This window comes from Camelus dromedarius, chromosome 15 (genome assembly GCF_036321535.1).
Source record: "Camelus dromedarius isolate mCamDro1 chromosome 15, mCamDro1.pat, whole genome shotgun sequence".
NCBI lineage: Eukaryota > Metazoa > Chordata > Mammalia > Artiodactyla > Camelidae > Camelus > Camelus dromedarius.
Window position 1 is genome coordinate 44,330,213 of NC_087450.1, and position 18,632 is coordinate 44,348,844.

Below are 18,632 nucleotides of genomic sequence, written 5' to 3' on the forward strand. Positions count from 1 at the left end.
CCCTTCCTTCAGCACCGTCCTCTCCTTTCCATTGGCATCACCTCCAGCTGTCCCTGCCCTCACTTTATCCACGTGAACTTCTTTTCCAGGTACAAAGCCAGAACTCTCAGGATTTGGGATCAAAAAGTTTAACTTCTATGAAAAATCTTAGAAATATATGGGAATCAAGTTTCATGAAAATAAAACACAGTTAGGCTAAATTGTCTCTCCAGTTTCCGGAAGTAACACTTCTTGGCTTACAGATGTTTTGCCCGAGCTGTTTTTCAAACTCTCCAATCATTCTGGTGGGGGTAGGGCATCTGACGCTGCATCAGCCGGACTGGATACTTCAGTCCCCCAAAGGATACGTGGCAGAGAGCCCCGCCCACAGCCTGACTCTGCCTCACTGGCCATGGGATCTCACACAAGTGGCTTCATCTCTCTGGGGCTCCATCCCTTGGATCAATTAATGCACGTAAAGTGCCCCATACAGTGCCTGGCACGTGGCACCAGTCAACAAATGCTGGTCCCCTTCCACTTCCCTTTATACCTGAGTGTAGTCCCCTGATGCCAGTCAGAGCCCCCCAGAGCTTCAGAGAGATCCACCAGGTTCACAAATGCTTTAGGGACCTAGGGGGACACGAGGGACAAGGTGAGCATTTGCAAAGTCTCTATTGCTGCCCAGCAGCCTCTCTGGAGCCTCTGGCTAGAGCCCAGTTTGGGGTGTGGCTGAGCATGACTGGCTTCTTTTTGGCTCAAAAGGCAGGCCCTTTGGGAGATGGTTGGTCGGGGTCAGTTCAAAGCTGCCAGCCCTGCTGGCTGTGCCATTCCAGAAAAGTGTCATTCACCACAGCATGGTGGGGAAGGTGAGAGCCCAGAGCCCCCCTGGGATGCTCTGAACCTGCAGTGCTCATCCTGGTCCCTCCAGGGAAGCCCTGAGGCTCTCAAGACCCCTCCAGGCCGTCCCTGCCCCAGACTCAGGCAGACAGAGCCCTCAGGAAAGAGCGGGTTACTGAGACCCCAGAAAGGAACTGGGCTGTGCTCCTTCCTCCTCCCCAGGCGTCCCTCTCAGGAATAGCCTTTGCAAGAGTGAGGAGCTCGAGACCTGACCCGTGTTTTCATTAAAAGGGTGAGAAGACTGGCTCCTCCAGAGCCTTCCCTCTTCCTAGGGTCTTGGTCTCCCCGCGGGAGTCCATTTCCCATCCCAGGGGAGGCCATTTGAAAGAAACTGGAACCTGCCCCAGCTGCCCGCAAAAGGGCACCTCCTCTGGGCTGCTGCAGGCACTTGCTCCCCCCAGGTGCATGGCCCCGCGGAGCCGGGGAGCCGCCAGCCTCACCTCCTGGTGCAGGTAGTCCAGCGTTCTCGTCAGCCTGCTCATGCCGCTCGCCACATGGCTTTGCTGCAGAAGATGTGCTGAGCGTGAGTGGGGATGGGGGACCTGTGACCAAGGATGCTCAGGCTCACGGGGGCCTGTTCCTTCCCCTCCCCAAACCCCCACTCCCCTCCACTGAGATGACAGTGACAAAGGCCCCATCTAGACCCCAGTTCCCCATAAACAAGTGTTGAGTTCCCAGGGCTTCCTAGGTTTCTAGTTTATTCTCTGACTTCCCAACCCATCAGCCACCAGGAAGAAGCAAACTTCCTCAAATGAGACATTCCACATCAGGGAAGGGCGAACCCAAGGTCACGGCGATTCTAAAGCTCACACGAGGGATAGCAGGCTGGACTCACTCCCAAAGCCTGATGGAATCACTTTGATCTGAAGAAAATCAGGTCCAAGGGGAACACAATTATACTTGGATTTAAGGACCCAGACAGACCTCCAGACTTCTATGTGGCATCTTATCAGACCTCTCCCTGCCACATCTGCACTATGAAAAGGGCTCCTGTCACCAAGTATTTAAAGATACCTCTTACCCACCCAACTCCTTGCAGGTAATGACAATAAACAAACGAGAGCACCCCAAAAAATGACCCTGGCTTACCTTTCAGTGTAAAAAAAAATATATATATATACATATATATCCAAACAAAAATAGACTTTGCATCAAGACAAACTCCTAAGCTGCCTGGAAACTGGCTGTCCCCTGAGGCGACTGGGCTCAGACTAGAAGACAGAGCAGGTCCAGCAGCCGTTCTGGTTCCTGGGGGGACACAGGCGGCGACTCTGGAGACAGCTGCCAATCACTCAGCTGGGACTGCACGGAGGGCCCCACTCTTGTGTCTCTGCTTTGGGGTGAGGCTGTTGTCTGGAAGCCAGTCCAGCCCACTCTGCTGCTGTAGCCAGCAATGAAGCCTTCTGTCTCGTTTTCGCTCTCCCTGAGCATGACATTCAACATGGCACTTCCCCTTCTAAAGAGTCTTGGGAACTCTGTCTAGAAAGGTCCTCGCTGTCCACCTGCATCATAGTCAGGGCATCCCTCTTCCCTAGGGAATCCCAGCATGGTTTTCCTCGGACTGCAAACCTTGGTTCAGAAACCTGGTAGTCAAGGTGCTGATTCACTGCTGCAGAATGAATCAGGGCACACCCAGGATCTCCAGGCACTGAATGGTTGTCCCCAGGGTGCCAGCTATCCCTGTTCCTTAGCGGAAAACATGCTCCTATAAAATGTCCCTTGTCTGTAAAGTCACACATAATAAACTCCTCTATAACTCAAAGTCAGGAAAAAGCTTATTTCTCCGAATGAACTCGTACATTCCCATTTACATCCTTTGCTCCCGGAATCAGAAGAATTCTCTATTATCGAGCATGGGCCTGCAACCAGACTTCACTTTCTCTAACAAATTATTTCCCTGGGATTTATTCCAAGAAGTAGGATTATTCAGTCAAAAGACACAGACACTTTTAAGTTTTCTTGAGTCAGACTGCCAGGGCGCCCTCCAAAATACTGACACCTGTTTCTAAAGGCAACTGCAATAAATAAGTGGGCATATTTTTGAAATGGAGGGTAGTGCAGTCATCAGTTAGATCCATTAAACGATAACCTGCTTAATAAATAAGGAACTGTAGCCTGCCTTCACTGATAAAGCTTGCTTTGTTTTCACAAAACTTGCATGTCCTTCAAGCATTACGTAGCCTAAATAATAAGTTCACCCAAGTTGTTTTTTGGGAACTTGGAGTCAGCCGTTCACTGGCTCGAGCTCCAACTGGACCAGACTGGTGGAAACGTCCAACGGGGCATGCGTGAGTGTCCCATCGGTAACCTTTGATGTCAGAGGGCCCAAAACTCCACCCTCAGAACATGCTAACACCAGCATTTTCTGGACATGCATCCCATGAAGAAGCATGTCTCATCTTTGCCTGATCTCCTATCAGCCTTCCCCACACTGCCCATGCCTTGGACCACCCTGTTTCTTTATCCCATAAATATCCTGAGGGGGATTTTAGATTTGTTATCCTGTCTCCTGGTGAATAAATCCTTTCTCCCTGCAAACTTGTGTCTCAGCATTTGACTTGCCGTGCTTGGAACAAACAAACCTGATTCAGTAACAAATTCTTGCAGTGTCAGGCTTTATTTTCCTTTTTTTCCCCCTCTTCTTCTGATTTTTGTTCATACTAGCTCAATAAAACTAGACTTTAACTGGAGAGTAGTAAACAAGGGTCCAGACCCTGAAGGCATCCCAGTGTCACTGCTATGAGCCAGGTTACCAGTTGCCTGTGAAGCACCTGCCTTTGAACAGCTGACCCCCCCATAGCAGCCCTAAAGAAGCATCGTGGCTGCTGAACAAATGGCTCCTGCCCTTACTCTCTTATGACTTTGGTCTTAAGAAACCCTTAAACAACAAATGTGGAACAAATGTGGACCCAGGCCATTGTCTACTCCCTGTGAAAAGAGCCCAAAGGCCACTTAGGGCAGGAACATTCCAGGTCCTAAGTAGGGCAGGACAAGAGTTTAATATTTCTTCTTAACAGTAAAATGTCTTTTTCTCATATGAACTATGTCAGGAAACTTGACATACATATGCCACACGTAAGGGCAGAGCTGCTCTGTGAAGTCGATGGGAGCCTGAAGCCCACAGTCCCAGCCTTGCCTTTGCCTTCAGGGCCCCTCCTGTGGCCCCTGAGGGAGAGGCTGTGCCTGGGATGTGCTTCCCAAATGCAAAAGTGCTGTGCAGAGCTTCTCAGATGGGGGTTCTGGGTTAGCTGTGGCCAGAAGCATCCCCAGAAAGACTAGGGAGCGAGTGGTGGGTCTGGGCAGCAGAAGCAAGACTGGGGCAGTGAAGGGAGGAGCCGGCCAGCCCAGACCAATGAGGCTGAGGGCCAGACCTATGAGCCCCAAGGTCCTCTGGGGGAAATGGAAGTGGAGGTGGGATTTATTCTAGGCTCCAGATCTTGGTGGTCTTTGTGCAAAAGACAAATCGAGATGGAAGAAAAATGCGATAAAGAGGGAATTTGAGTGGATGCTAGTGAATATTGCTACAGAGCTAAATTTACAGAGATCAAGTCACTGGTATATATAGCCATTTAGAAATCAGGGGCAAAGCATGATTACTTTTGTCATATGTTTACAGCCAATTAAAATTGCAAGGTTCTAAGTGTGAATGAACTTAATCCACATGTATCAACAAGACTAGATCTTGAGGGAACTTCACATGTTGAACAAAATCACTAGGTCGGAGAAGAACAAGTAGGGGAAAGATCAGAGGGAACGGGTGCTGTCAGACACTGGTGAGAATGGGTGATACTGCGATTTATAATATGAAATATATATTTTGTCCTTGTTCCATTTTATGGCACAGAGTTCATAAATGATAGGCATTTCCTAAGTGAGGAGAGCATAAAGTTGTATTTTGTTATGTTAATGAGATGACTTTTGGACCACACCTAAGGATGGGGGCTGATTGCCAGGGGAACCAACTGTGTGATTAGAGAATTGGAACTTGCAGTCCCCTCCCCCCAATCTCTGGGGAGGGAAGAGAGGCTGGAAATCAAATCAACCATTTAGTCAGTCATGACTATGTGATGAACCTTCATAAAAGCCCAAAGGGATAGGTTCCGAGAGCTTCCCAGTTGGTGAACACACGAGGCGCTGGCAGAATGGCACACCTGGAGAGGGCATGGAAGCTCCTCTCCCTTTCCCCACACCTAACCCTATGCATCTCTTCCATCCGGCTGTTCCTGAATTATATCCTTTTCTAATAAACCAATAACCTAGTATGTAAAATGTTTCTCTGAGTTCAGTGAGCCACTCCAGAAAATTAACTGAACCCAAGTTGGGGCTTATTGGAACCTCCAATCTACAGCCAGTCGGTCAGAACCTCAGGTGACAACCTGGACTTGGGATTGGCATCTGAAATGGGGGGAGTCTTGTAGGATTGAGCCCTTAGCCTGTGGGATCTGGTGCTATCTCTGGGTAGATAGTGTCAGAATTGAGTTGAATTGTAGCACATTCAACTAGTGTCTGAGAATTGCTTGGTGGTGCGGAAAAACCCCTTCTCTGTTGGGACTGCCCCAGGATATTAAAACATAAATGGGTTCAGCTACTTTGGAGGGCAATTAGGCAGTCCTTTAAGGCTTAAAGTATATGTATCTGATGACCAGCAATTCTATGTTTAAGAATCTACTCAAGGCACTTTTCTTCAAACAAAGTAGTTTGATCAAAATAGATCATGATCCACAATGTGAGACATGTTTCACATCACAACCCAGTATACACACATCTATATATAAATGGAGCAAAAATAATCGTGAACCAAAACTTACCTTCCTACATGCAACAAATTCTAACATTTTATACTTGACTCTATTTAATTTCTGTTTTTTATAATTTTTGGCTGCAATCCTTTAAACTGATTTTTGACCCACTAATACACTTCAATATATAATCTGAAATATAATAAATTACACTGTAATTGAATACAATGAAATACAATCATTGTGTTTAGAAAAACACATGTTCAAATGAACAAGACTGTTCCTAATAGTGAAAAACTAGGAACACCTAAACGGCTATCAACGTGGAAACAGCTAAATAAAATGTAGTAAATGTACACAAGGGAATACTATTTGGTAAGCAACAGGAATGCATTCAGACCATATATATCAACATGACTAGACCTCAAAAATACTTGGTTAGTGAAAAAAATTTGCTCCATAGTATATATGATATTATACTACTTATGTTTAATCTCTCTCTCTTTACACACACACAGTAGTACTAAGATTTATATATTTGTAAAAATCTAAGAAATAAAAAGAGGAAGAGGATTGCTGGCTGAAGGGTAGTTTAACTTTAACTCTAATGTTTCGTTTTTTAAGAGGAGGAAGCATCTGTGCATTGCTTGTGCTACTAAAAATTAATAAAAGTAAATAATGCACAAATGGACACATGCACAAAGGAATGCGTCATGATGTATTCAAGAATGCATATAATGTATTGGAGGAATAAATACATGAAAGAATGCAAGAATTCATGTAGGAATGCTTGTATGTAAAATAACATATATGGAAGAAATTATGAATGAGGGTAAATATCAATGAATGGATTCAAATACTAAAAGGTCAGACAAATGCTAGTATGAAAAAACTCATCATAAATACAATGGCATGTGCCTGCATGTAAGAAGAGAGAATTTATGCATGAATATACAGCTTATGGACGGATGGATGGAAGGATGGAAGGATGGTAGGATGGTTGGATGGATGGATGGATGGATGGATGGATATATAAAGGAATGCAACAATGCCTAAATGCTTATTTGAGCACTTCAATTCATGAATGTGTGGATTTGTGAGTAAATGTTCGTCTGCATAATGACCAAACTGGGGATGGGAAGGCAGAGAAGTAAACAGGGCATATAAACTTCACTTGGCATGGGAGAAAACAGAGGCGAAGTAAACGAGCTTCAAGATCTATATGCCATAAACCCAGGAGGTCTGCAGGGATACCGTCTAACAAGAGCTGGGCAGGGAAGGTGGGCTTCCACCAGCATTCTCCCAACGTCACTAAGGGAAGGAGGGGTTTGGTGGTGGGCCAGGAGCATGGGGCATTTGGAGGAAGGCAAGAGTATGTGTCTGGGAAAGGGGCACAGAAAAGAAGAGGACAGCACCTCAAGAAACCTCACCCTTGTGTGTGCCAGGGCCTGAAGGAGGCCCCAGAAGGCGGCTGAAAAGACAGGGGGCAGGTAATTGAACTGCCGTAAGTGGCAGGGCCAGCTTGGTGGCAATCAGGCTTCAGGCTCCTGAGTAGTCATCTGTGTGCCATTTATTTCACCATAGCCTAGGAATCTAAGCACCCTCTCACTTTCAACTGATCCTAACCTGAACACTCTTCAATAAAGACTTAAGTCATAGGCAGTCACCTACATAAATATCAAATAAAGTCACTTGTTTCCTGGGAACTCAAAGAGCCTGGAAGATACAATCTACCGACACAAAAACCAGACAACTTCCCATTAAAACTAGAGCTTGTGGTGAACTAGAGTTCAAGAGGTGATGTCAAAAGCATGCATCCTGCTTTATTTCCTAAATTCAGTGTTTAAATGAAATCAGATTTAAAAGAGGCAAAATGATTTTTTTAACTAGGAAGTGGATTTCCCTCAGCTGCAGAATGACCACTGACTCAGCTTATCTCTGCCTCAGCTTCCTTTTCATGATGTGAAGGATGGGAAGTTAAAAATACCTGGCCCTCAGTATGGTTCTCTGAGCCCTCAGATATCTGTCTGCCTGCCTGTCTATTTACCTGCCTGCCTGCCTGCCCTAACTCTGAAATAGGTGCCTCGGGCCCAGCCTGCCAGGTGGAGATCAGGCAGGTTTAGCTTGTTCCCTCTGCACTCAGCCCAACACCGGCAGTCCCTCTGCCTCCCAGCCTGTGGTTTACCTGCTGGGTGGAGGGACACAGGTGACACTGGCTGGTGTTGCCAAAGAACACATTGATGAGCTTCCAGTCATTCTGAAAGTCGAGTTGCTGCAGAAAAGGACAACACCAAAAAGAGACGGTGGTGAGACCTGGGGCCAAGAGAGCAGCTTTCTTTTCATGTCTTTCAATTTCACACACCCACCCCCATAAAACCACATGTATGGATTTTTTTTTTTTTTCGAAAGGAGAAGTATGTGGTGGGAAGTTAAAGCTGTAAAGCATGGGAAGGCAATTTGGCAAAAGATATCAGAAACTTTTTTTTTTTTAAAGGCCTTACCATTTGATTCAACAATTCAATTTCCCAAAACATATTTTAAGGAAGCAAGGATGTGTGAAAGACTTAGCTACAATGATGAAGTCTTGTTCATAAGAAAAAATGTAAATGTGTAAAATAGGGGATTGCTGTGGAAATTGGGGAACACTCGTAAGCTGAAACACCACGTAGCTTGTTAAAACAACGCTGGAAAACATAACTATTGTCATGGGAAATAACGAGAAAAGCATATTGTAAAAAGCATCTACATCTAATAACATCTCTACTTTATAAAATATATACAGATATATGTGCTTGCAAAAAAATATGGAAAGGAATACACATCAAATTGTCAACAGTAATTGTCTCTGGTCCTCAGGTTTAAGGATGGTTTTGAATGGTTTTAATGTTCTTTTGTTTATCTGTGCTTTCTGATCTTCCTCTGATGTACATGTGTTACTTATGGAACAAAAAATAAACTTTTTTTAAAGAGGCAGCATTGGATGTGAATCAGGCAATTTTGATTTTGGTTTCCTCATCTGTGAAATATTGGATTCAAGATCACCCAGCTATTTTCCAGAATGATAAGATCATTCCAAAAATTCAGAAATTCTCTTGTTGGAGGAAAACGACTCTTTACAGCATAGCTTCTGCGTTTGTCCCTGTCCTTGTGCAAGCTGCAGTGACCTGGCTCGAATGCCTGAACTCTTTCATGAATGCATGGCTGGCCAAGACAGGGGTTTCCCTCAGCTCCAGTGGGCCAGGCTCACTCCCTGGTTAGAGCCAGCTTGGTAGCAAAGCTTGCCTTGATTTCAGGAGGCTTATAACAGCCCATATGAGAGTTACTGAGTAAAGAGTGTCTGAACTGCCAAGAGAGTGGGGATGGGGAGCCCTGGCATGTGTGTTACAGAGGCCTCCACCCAAGAACTGCAATGGGAATGGTAACGAATAACAACAGTTGCCACTTGGATGACAATGACAGCAGGCTTGCACTGAGCCCTGCCTCTGTGCCAGGCACCTCAACACCTCATTTAATCCACCCTAAGCCCTGAACTGCAGGCTCTTTTATAACCCTCACTTCATAAATGGGAAAACTGAGACTTCGAGAGGTTAAGTGCCTTACTCAACATCGCACAGCTAACAGGTGGAAATTCAGGATTTGCGCTCACACGGGTCTCTGCCTGGAACCCAAGCTCTCAGCCACCTCCCTGAGCTGTGAGTCCTTTAGTCCATGCGCTGATTTTTGGCAGGACCAGATTGGGAACATAAGGAGTGGCCCTGTGTGTTTACAGCCTGCAGAGAGTCACCATGGGAAGGGCGTTCATGGAGGGCCCGGCCACACTGGTTGCCAAGCTCAGGGCAGGATGGCCTCAGGGCCGCGGCAGCCTGGTGCGTTTGGGCTGATTGCCTCGCCGCAGACAGGGACCGTCCCAACCAGGGTTGGATGGATTCTTACCTGGTTCTCTTTCAAGCTCCTCACCAGTTCTTTTGCCTGAATCCACAGGTCTCTGCACAGAGGGAAGGAAGCAGAGAGAAAAATCAGTTAAATACCACTTTGTTGAGAGCTGGAAGCCTGCCCCTTGCCCCAGCCCAGGTGCCAGTCTCTGAGAGGCTACACTGCACCACTCCTGGGTTCTAGAAGGCAGACCTTGACTTAATTTTTCAAGGTAGGCCCATCAAGCAGACTAAAATCTGTGCAAGAGATACATTTTGGCTTTGACTTAACAGAGATCTTAATTTTTAAGCCTCTTTCCAGCTCCCCATCCCCAATCCTCCCGTCTAGAGGCCCAAGACTAACAGGCGCATACAACCTGGAAGAGAGCCAGAAAAGGGGCTTACTCAGCACCACTGTAGGGCACGACTGCCTTCACAGGGGCACACACGGGCTGCAGGACAGATGGATTGAAGTGTCTGATGACATCTGAAAGGGCTAAAGAGAGAGCTGATTTGAGCCCGTGGTCTTGACGGCCGGAGGTCACCTGTGGAGGCTGACCCCCTCTGGGGTGAGATGCCAGGGTTGCTGCCCCTGTTCCCAAGCAGGACCTGCCTTGGGCTGGGAGCTCAGCCTCGTAGCAGGCCCCTGAAAGTGAGTGGAGCTGCAAAAACTTAACATCCCTCAAGTGTGAGGCTGGGCCAAGAGCTAAGCATCATAGGTGTGTGTATGAAGGGGAAACTGAGGCTGGAGGGTTAAGCCAGCTCCCCCAGGTCTCGTGGCTGAAGTGGCTGGGATTTGAACCTGAGCTCAGGGATGTCAAAGCTTTTCACTGTCATGCGCTACCAACTAGTTAGGAAGACTGTGCTGGGATGGGACCAGGCAGGCCCCCTCCTCCTCCTGAGTGACAGCAGGGCGGGAAGGCTCCGGGGAACACACCGAGAACATGTCCCAGAGCTGACAGCCAGGGACCACTAAAAATAGCGCTGTCAGGAGCAGTTAGGTTGTGTCTTGCTCCTGAGAGAGGGGAGTGCAGAGAGGGGAGAGTGTCACGGTGGGGAGGTGGTGCTGCCTCACCCCAGCCCCCCATTTTTTGCCCCCATCCACAAGAGCCTGGGGCTTTGGGGGGAATGGAATCCAGCAGGCAGCTTTAAAAGGGCTACCTTTGAAGGGAGCTGCCACTGTGCAGGCAGCAGAAGGGGGAGGGGAACCAGGCTGGAAGTCAGGGCCCCTTTATCCTCAAACCAGCCTAATAAGCCTCCTTTTCTGAGCTCTGACCAGCTTGGGAAAGGAGCCCATCCCCACGCGTGGTGGGAAAACTGAAAGCTCTGAGGCCGGATGGAGAGGCCAGGGAGCTTGCGTGCGTGCGTGTCTGTGTGAGAGGGTGAGCGGCTGGGGCGAACACTCCCCCATGCGTCAGGAGGGTCTGTGATAATGAACAACAAAATGGGAACACCTGGTGTCACATCTTTGAAAGAGAATTGCTTTCCAAATTAAAGGCACCTGTAATGCATTGCTTCCTTGGGATCAAACATGACCTTGGACTTACATAAATCTGCCTGCCGTTTTGTCTTAGGTCTCCTGTGTACCCACTCTGTCCTTGCTCACTCCCTCTCTGGGTTTCCAGTGGGGCCAGAACATAGGGCGCAGGCTGTGGGGCTGGACCACCTGGGCTCCCGGGCACTCTGCCACATACTGACGATGTAACCTTGGGAAAGTCTGTTTACCTCCTTGAGACTCAGTTTTCCCATCTGCAAAATGGCCACGGTGAGCGAGGGCATGGTTAGATATGAAGGGCTCTGAGGTTCTGGGGTTGCATGACGGCTGGGCTGAGCTCAGGCCTGGATGCCCCTGGGGCACTTTCTCTTGGAAGGCCAAGTGCTCCTCTGCTGGCTTGGCCACCTAGCAGCGCTCCCAGGCCTGGCACTCTGCTCCCCCCACCCCACCTCAGGTAGGCTGGACCCCCTGAAAGCTACAGCTCAGCCTACCTCTGAGAGCACTTAGGTGCGTGGTCTGCCTTCACTGCCCAGCCTCCTGCTGCACCTCTGGCCAGGTGAGACCCCTGGTTACCCTCTGCTTCATGAGGGGCAATCAGGTTTTGCTATCAGGTGGGCCAAAGGGCAAAGTAACCGGGACAAACTGAGAAATCAGGTAAAGCAACAGCTGTGCTTGCGGTTTCAGGGCCATCCTCCTAGACACCCCCGAATACACAGCTTCATTTCTTTTTTTCCTACCATTTAAAGGGAGACAGGGCCAAGCCTAGCCTGAGCTGGGGCAGTCACCAAGTGATAAGGGTGTCCTCTTTCAGAACCCTTCGCCCCTTTGCAAGGGGACCCTCCCATCACTTGGGCCATCAATATCCCCCTTCAATCAGATCCTGGAGGCCAGAACACCAGGTCTCAACCTCCCCTGCTGGATGGCAAGGGCTGAAGGCAGGACCAGTATCTGGTTTATCCCTGGCCTTGTGGGGAACCTCCTGATTCCCAGGCCCTTGGTGAAATTCACTGGCTGAGTTGACAGGGCACCGCCTGCCTCACTTGTCCTTATGCTCCACTCACGTGTCAGCCCAGCAGAGCATCTCTCTGCACTGTGGCCTGAGTCTGCTCAGTCTAATTAAGGAGTGAAAGGTGGGTTCCTCGCCCTTGACTTGTGAGCACTAAGCCCAGGTGACATTACCCACCAAGCAAATTCAGCTGGCATTAAGGGCCTCGGGTTTCAGGATGACTTAATAGAGTCGTAAGGGACCTCTGATACTAAGTGAAAAAAACCAGGTGACAGATAACATTTTGGCCTTTTTATGTATGAAGGTGCTAAGGAATGTGCTAACCATGCTTGTCTCTAATTGGGATTACAGTTGATTTTCTTTCTTTTCATTTCATTTTCCTGAACTGAATTGATATATTTATTTTGTAAGTAAGGGAGTTACTATAAAATGAAATAAACTGAAAATGAGAGCTGGGTCTTCTCCTTGGTGGGGGGCAGGGTGGGGACAGTCAATGATGGACAGTTTCCCAGAGGTAAGTCCACCCCTGGGGTCCTGGGGAAGAAAGGGCCTCAGGACTCCGGGCCAGCCACCCCCTGACCTCTCTCCCCTGTCCCCTAACCTTAACCCAATGCCTCCTGGATTTTCTTCGCTCAGAGACCCTCCGACACATTTCACCATTCAGGGTACGTGCCTTCTCATACCCTCGCTCCCTACCTGTCCTCTTAGAATGCCTCTCCCTTCCTCCTTGGGCTCTGCAATGAGGGGGCCCAGAGGGTACATCTTCTACATTAACCAAAATGCTGCTGTCAGGAGGGACAGGGATGATCTAGATTCTGGCCATGAAAACACAGAACTCACCAGTCACCACGCCCATGCATGCCTGCGGTGGCCTGTCTTCAGTCCTGCAAGCAGAAGCCAACACACAACTGTCAGACTGCATTTGTCGCCTACCAACCCTTGCCCTTGCCTGCTGTGGTCTGTTTCAGAACAAGCTTTGGCTCAGCGTTGCTCTGGTTCCGGATTTATCCTTCCCGGAGACAGACCTCAGATGGCAATGGAGTCACCAAAATGGGGTGAGCAGCTCCATCTGGACCCTCTCCCCACCTCTCTAGTTTGGTCCACAGTTGGAAGGGGATGCAGACCCCAGTGCAGGAGGAGCCTGATCCTGGTCCAGCCCTGCTTGCTTCCCCCACAGCAGAGCAAGGAGAATGGCAGAAGGAAGCAGGGATCCCACATTCAGCCTTTTCCCACTTTCCTCCCTTATTCACCCAGAAGGGCCCAGGGGTTTGGCGGGAATGGGGAGGGTTGGATGTGGAGGCAGGAGGCTGCATCCTGGTTCTCCCTCACCACCTGCTCGTAAGGGGGCCTGGAGCAGGCGTCTCCTCTCTGGCCCTCAGGTTTCCCTGTCAGTGAAGCAGGGAGGTGAAGCAGATAACTGAGGCTCTGCTGCTCTGGTTCTGGGACAATTACCATTCTTGCTTCTCCAGGTCGCCTGTCCCTGAGTCTGGAGGCTGGAAAAGACACAAGGTGTGAACCGCCCCACCAGGGAAGGCTGCCGGCCTGTCCTTGTGAGACCCCAGGTGCCTATCAGACACCCCCCTCCATCAACAAGAGGGAACCCATGGATCCTGAAAAAGTCCAAACCTGCCTTTGTTCGTTTCTGGGGGAGGGAAGTAGGAACGTCAGGGTTTCTCCAAAGCATGTTGCCTGAACTCAGAGCAATAGGAGGTTTAAATATTTTCTTCTGAATAGAAAACCAGGTGGGAGAGCTTAGATTTAAATATACCTATGTGGAATATTAACATCCTACATAGAAACGAAAGAGATTATTTTATTATGACCTTCCATAATCTAAAATTTATTTGTGTATTGTCTGTCTCCCCTGCCTAGAGTGTAAGCACCACGAGGGCAGGAATTTGTGCCTGTTTTGTCCTTGACTATGTTCCTTGGACCTAGAACAGTACCTGACACACCATAAGTGCTCAGTAAATACCCGCTCGGTAACTATTTTTTGAATGAACAAAATAAGTCTCTGATCATCTTCTTGGTAAATGCTGGCTAACACAGGACACTCCCTGCTGGAGAGGTTCCCTGGTCATAGGGCTGAGGTGAGACCATGGGAACAGTGTCCTCTGGGAGGTCCTAGGGACACTTGGAATTGTGCCCAGGACACAGACAGCGCTGAGTCTGCACCAGCTGTTGTCAGTTGTGCTACTTTCACAGGTTCAGACACAAATTCTCTCTCTCAAGATTCTCAGAGAACAGTGTCTCCAGGTGTGGTGGTGACAGGTGATGCTGTACCCACACTGCCACACCTGGCCTGCCTGTCCTTAACGACCCTTCTCCCGTGACAGCCAGTCAGCCTGTCAAGCTGGGCAACGCCTCTGGAGCCCCCTTGGGAGGGCAGGCTGACCATTACCTTCCTCTAACTGGGATGGAGTCCTCCAATAAGAGGAGCTTGAAAGGCAAAATTTCTAGGGAAAGGTAACATGTTTTGATTTTTTTCTTATATTGAACAGGTATCCCAAGTGTTAATCTGAAAAGAATTTTAACATTTACGAATCTGATCTTTAAAGTTTATGAGGGAAAGGAAGCCCAGAGCAATTAAGTAAGTGCCAGCCACAGTCGCAAGCAAGTGATTGTGCCTTGGCTACGGAAAGCTCCAGGAACTCAAAACAAAAGCATCCACCTTTTGGACCTCTGTCTTTTTAATTGCACTGTCTTCCATTATGTTTTCCCTGGCCTGATGCCTTTTATAAATTAAAATCAGGCTAAGTTCATGGTACCTGACGCTCAGGGCAGACAGAGGAAGGCAGCCTCCTAAGAATCGTGTTTTCAGGATTTATCCTGAAGGCTGAGGTGCCCGTCAGTGTAATGACAATGATTCTGGGGCTGGGAGACCATCATGGACTGAAACCATCTTCCCGCGCCCGGGGCCTCGGGCTCACAGGCGGAGAAAGGGTGAGGTGAGTGACAGCAGGAGCTGTGGGGTCTGAATAATTCATGTGTGAAGAACTTCTGCAGAGCTGGGACCAAAAGTCATTGACTGGTTTAACTTTAGGAACCTGACTTGGCGTGGAGACCTCCCTGCCCAAGGTAGAATTCGAGACTCCTCCAGTGAGCATCCCACGTTCCCGGCTCTGCAGTGGAACGGCCAGCAAGCAGGGACACACGGGCTTGGCAAAGTGGGCGTGCTACGCGCGACAGGAACCCTCTTTGCTCATTACGCCCATCTCCCCTTTCACATCCTTCCCACTGGTAAACCTCCCCCTTCGCCCTCATCAATACACACAGTCACACGTGCAGTTTTACCACCGCCATCACAGGTAGAATAGAACGAGGGTCAGGGAGCCCTGGCTGCTCGATTTCACTGGGCTCTGGTCAGTTTCTAATGTGAGGTCTTGCCCTTTACCCACAGCCAGCTCTGTGCCTGGGGTAGCGGGCTGGGGCTTGCAGCGAGGAGGCAGGCTGAGCGCAGGGGCAGGGGCTGAGGCTGCAGAGGGTACAGACTGCAGCAGGGACACGGGAGGACAGTGGGATGGAGATGTGGTATGCAGAGGTAGGAGGAAGACACTGGAGAGGGGAGGAGAGGGTGTCCAGGTTCAGGTGTGGGAGGTACAGCCAGGCTCTGGGGTGGAGCTGAGAATACCTGATTAGTGGTCCTCTCAGCTGGGGGCTCCTTGGACTTGGAGGGCAGCAGGGCTGCCAGACTCTGCTAAGACCAGGGCAGGTGGGAGCCAGGACTGACTGGGGAATCACACTGGCGTTCCGTCCGCTCTGCTCTCCAACCCTCTTCTCTTTCTGCTCACCCCCTCTCTTATCCATCTTACCAATTTCTTTTCCTGTTACCTCACCATATAACATCATACCACTTAAAACTTTAGCAAAGATGAGTGTATTTTTTGTTCTTTATCTCATAAATAGAAAGTTTAGAAGACGTTTTTGTTCTTTATCTCATAAACATAAAGTTTAGAAGATGACTTTTAAATTCTGTGTGACCTTGACTTAATGTATCAACAGGTTTAACTTGTTAATGAGAAACTCCAAAAGTTTCCTCACCCTGATGCAAAGGGAGGCATTCGTTTGATTTAAAACAACAACTCAGAACCCTAGATTTTGGAATTTTTCCAGCTCAAGAGAATATTCTCTCCCAAAATTAAACATCTTGCCTGGCTACTAGGAGCTCATTCAGAGGCTCACCAGTCCCAGATCCTCCCTCCCACCTCCATCTCCTTGAAATACTCACAGTTTCCACATCGCCAATGGCTGCCACAAATTTAATATCAGAAGGTCTCAGAGAGTGGACTGCAAAGACAGGAACCCATGGAGGAAGGTCAGAGCTACATCCCGGACCATGTGAGCCAAGGTCACCAAATGGGAGAAGCAGACACCTGTCCCCCGGCCCGAGGACAGCCTCTGAGGTTGAGTCTGCCGCCATGGAAGTGCAAAGCTGGAAACCAGGCAGTTGCTGGGAGCCCAGCTTGAAAGAAGTTTACTCCTCTCTGGAGATCATGTTGTCAACTGAACTCAAGATCTCCAAATACATGTCCCGTGGAAGGTCACTCATGGCCCTTATTTCCCTCTCCTGGCCCTCTTTCTGCTCTGGGCCACCATTAGTAATAAGAGAGCAACACATCAAAAGGAAAACCATCTGGGTTCAAAAGGCATCATGTTATCATGTTAGCTTGAAGATTTGCCAGAGAACAGCACTCCAAGCCTGTGAACACACAGAAACGCCAGATCAAGCTGCATGCAGATGGCACAGCGAGAAACCTCCAACCCGCCTGGGCCACCGGCATTCTTAGAATTAAGTCTCCCTAGAAACCACTGACATACTCCTTGGTCACGTTCCTGCGGCCTCCTAAAGAAGCCACTTCCTAAGAAGTATGGCGATTTCTTTTTCTACCCACACGCCTTACATAGCAGAATAGTAAGAACAGTATGCTTAGCTGGAAACCCTGGCAAATTATTACAATGCAGACATAAACAAGGCCATTGAACATGGTCAATGATGCAGCTGGAGCAGAGGACCAGCTCAGGAGTAATGGTCACAGCATCCAGGCATTAGGCAAACCTAGCCCATTTTAGGAAAAATATGTCTAGGCAGCCACTGTGGCTACACTGTAAGATTAGGGGAGGCATGTGAGTGACCAAGCTCCAACCCACAGCTCCTGTGACATGGTCCACCCACCTGTAGGTGAGCTCCCGGAGGTCACCCTCACCCAGGCAAACCACTGCGGGCCCATGTTGGTTTTATCTCTGAGTGGTGTGTTGGGCTCTGTCCCTCCATAGAAATGACTGAGGGTGACAAAAGAGGAGGCTGAAGAACTAAGGATGGGGAAGAATGAGGACCTGAATGACCAAAGAGTGCAAGAGGAGAGTGGTTGGAGCCTCTGCTGGCCACACCAGAGAGAGGACTCTGGCCTTTCTAGCTCATGGCTCAGGGTCACGTACCTGAGTTAGAAGGCACTTCGGATCCTGACTTCTGTGGGTTGCACGAGAATGGAAGACTCTTCGAGGTCTGCCACTGAAACCAGACATCAGAAACATCAACTGCCGTGTACGGAAATCCTGCAGGTCCTGAAAGCTTGGTACAGAAATGACCATGTCCTTGTTCTGTCTAGGCTCAGAATCCAGAAGCACCAATCGTCCATAGTTATGTTCTTCTAACCCTATACCCAATTCACCCAGCAAAATGGGGCATGTGTCTACTGGCAATGATTGTAGCAGGTGGCAGGTAAGAACAGTAGAATGGAGAGGGAGGGAGGATGATAGAAAACAAAAACCAACTACTGGGATAACAAGAAAGTTTTGGAGATGGATAGTGGTGATGTGTGCACAACAATGTGAATATACTTAACACTATTGAACTGTACACTCAAAACTGGTAAATTTTATATGTGTATTTCACTACAATATGAAAAGAAATCATCAAGAGACCCAGCATATCTGGACTAAAAAGTTACCAAATCTATTCTATGCTATTATATTTTTTGTATTATCTACTTTCCCTCTTTAAATTTGATTATTTATAGAGCAGGTATAGGAGGCATTCTGTTTATTTGCTGCTGGTAACTGGATAAAGTGGAAACCAGGAGACTCTCATGTCCTCACTGGGCCAGCACATATCCTAAGCCCAGACGGGCTGCTGAGAGCAGAGGAGGGACTGGGTGACCAGTGCTCGGATCCTCAAGGCCACTGAGCCTCCTCAGATGCCCCTGCAAATCCAGAGCCGCCTCTGTTGCAAAATCACATGGAGGGCTCTGGGAAGGGAAATCACATGTTCTCTCCCCAGAATTGAGAGTGAAAGGGGAGATGCTCCAATGGGGGAAACATGCAGAACTGAGTTGCTTGACCACCTTTCTCTATCACAAGGAGACACAAGTTAATTTCTCATGAATTACTGATTTCGGTAAGACATAAAAGCATTTACTCTCAATTCTTATCTTGTGGATGTTCTGGGAAGACCTCACTCAGATGCCTTCAAATAACTCACAGTATCTGCTTCAAGGCTCACAGAGATAACAAGCCCATTTGTAACTCTGTCTGGATACTTCTGGGCACCACCTGCTCAGTCTGCTGGGATGACAAGCCCCAAATTCCAGGAGATACACTCATGCTCT

General features: G+C 48.5%; 1 long non-coding RNA gene across 1 annotated transcript; it reads right to left on the reverse strand.

The window, feature by feature from the left end:
• Positions 1-13,486: 13,486 nt before the first annotated feature.
• Positions 13,487-17,537, reverse strand: LOC135323085 (uncharacterized). Its single transcript, XR_010384248.1, has 3 exons — positions 17,464-17,537; positions 16,256-16,314; positions 13,487-13,520 (listed from the first exon to the last, which is right to left on the reverse strand). It is a non-coding gene; the product is annotated as an uncharacterized LOC135323085 (long non-coding RNA).
• Between the last annotated feature and the right edge of the window lie 1,095 nt (positions 17,538-18,632).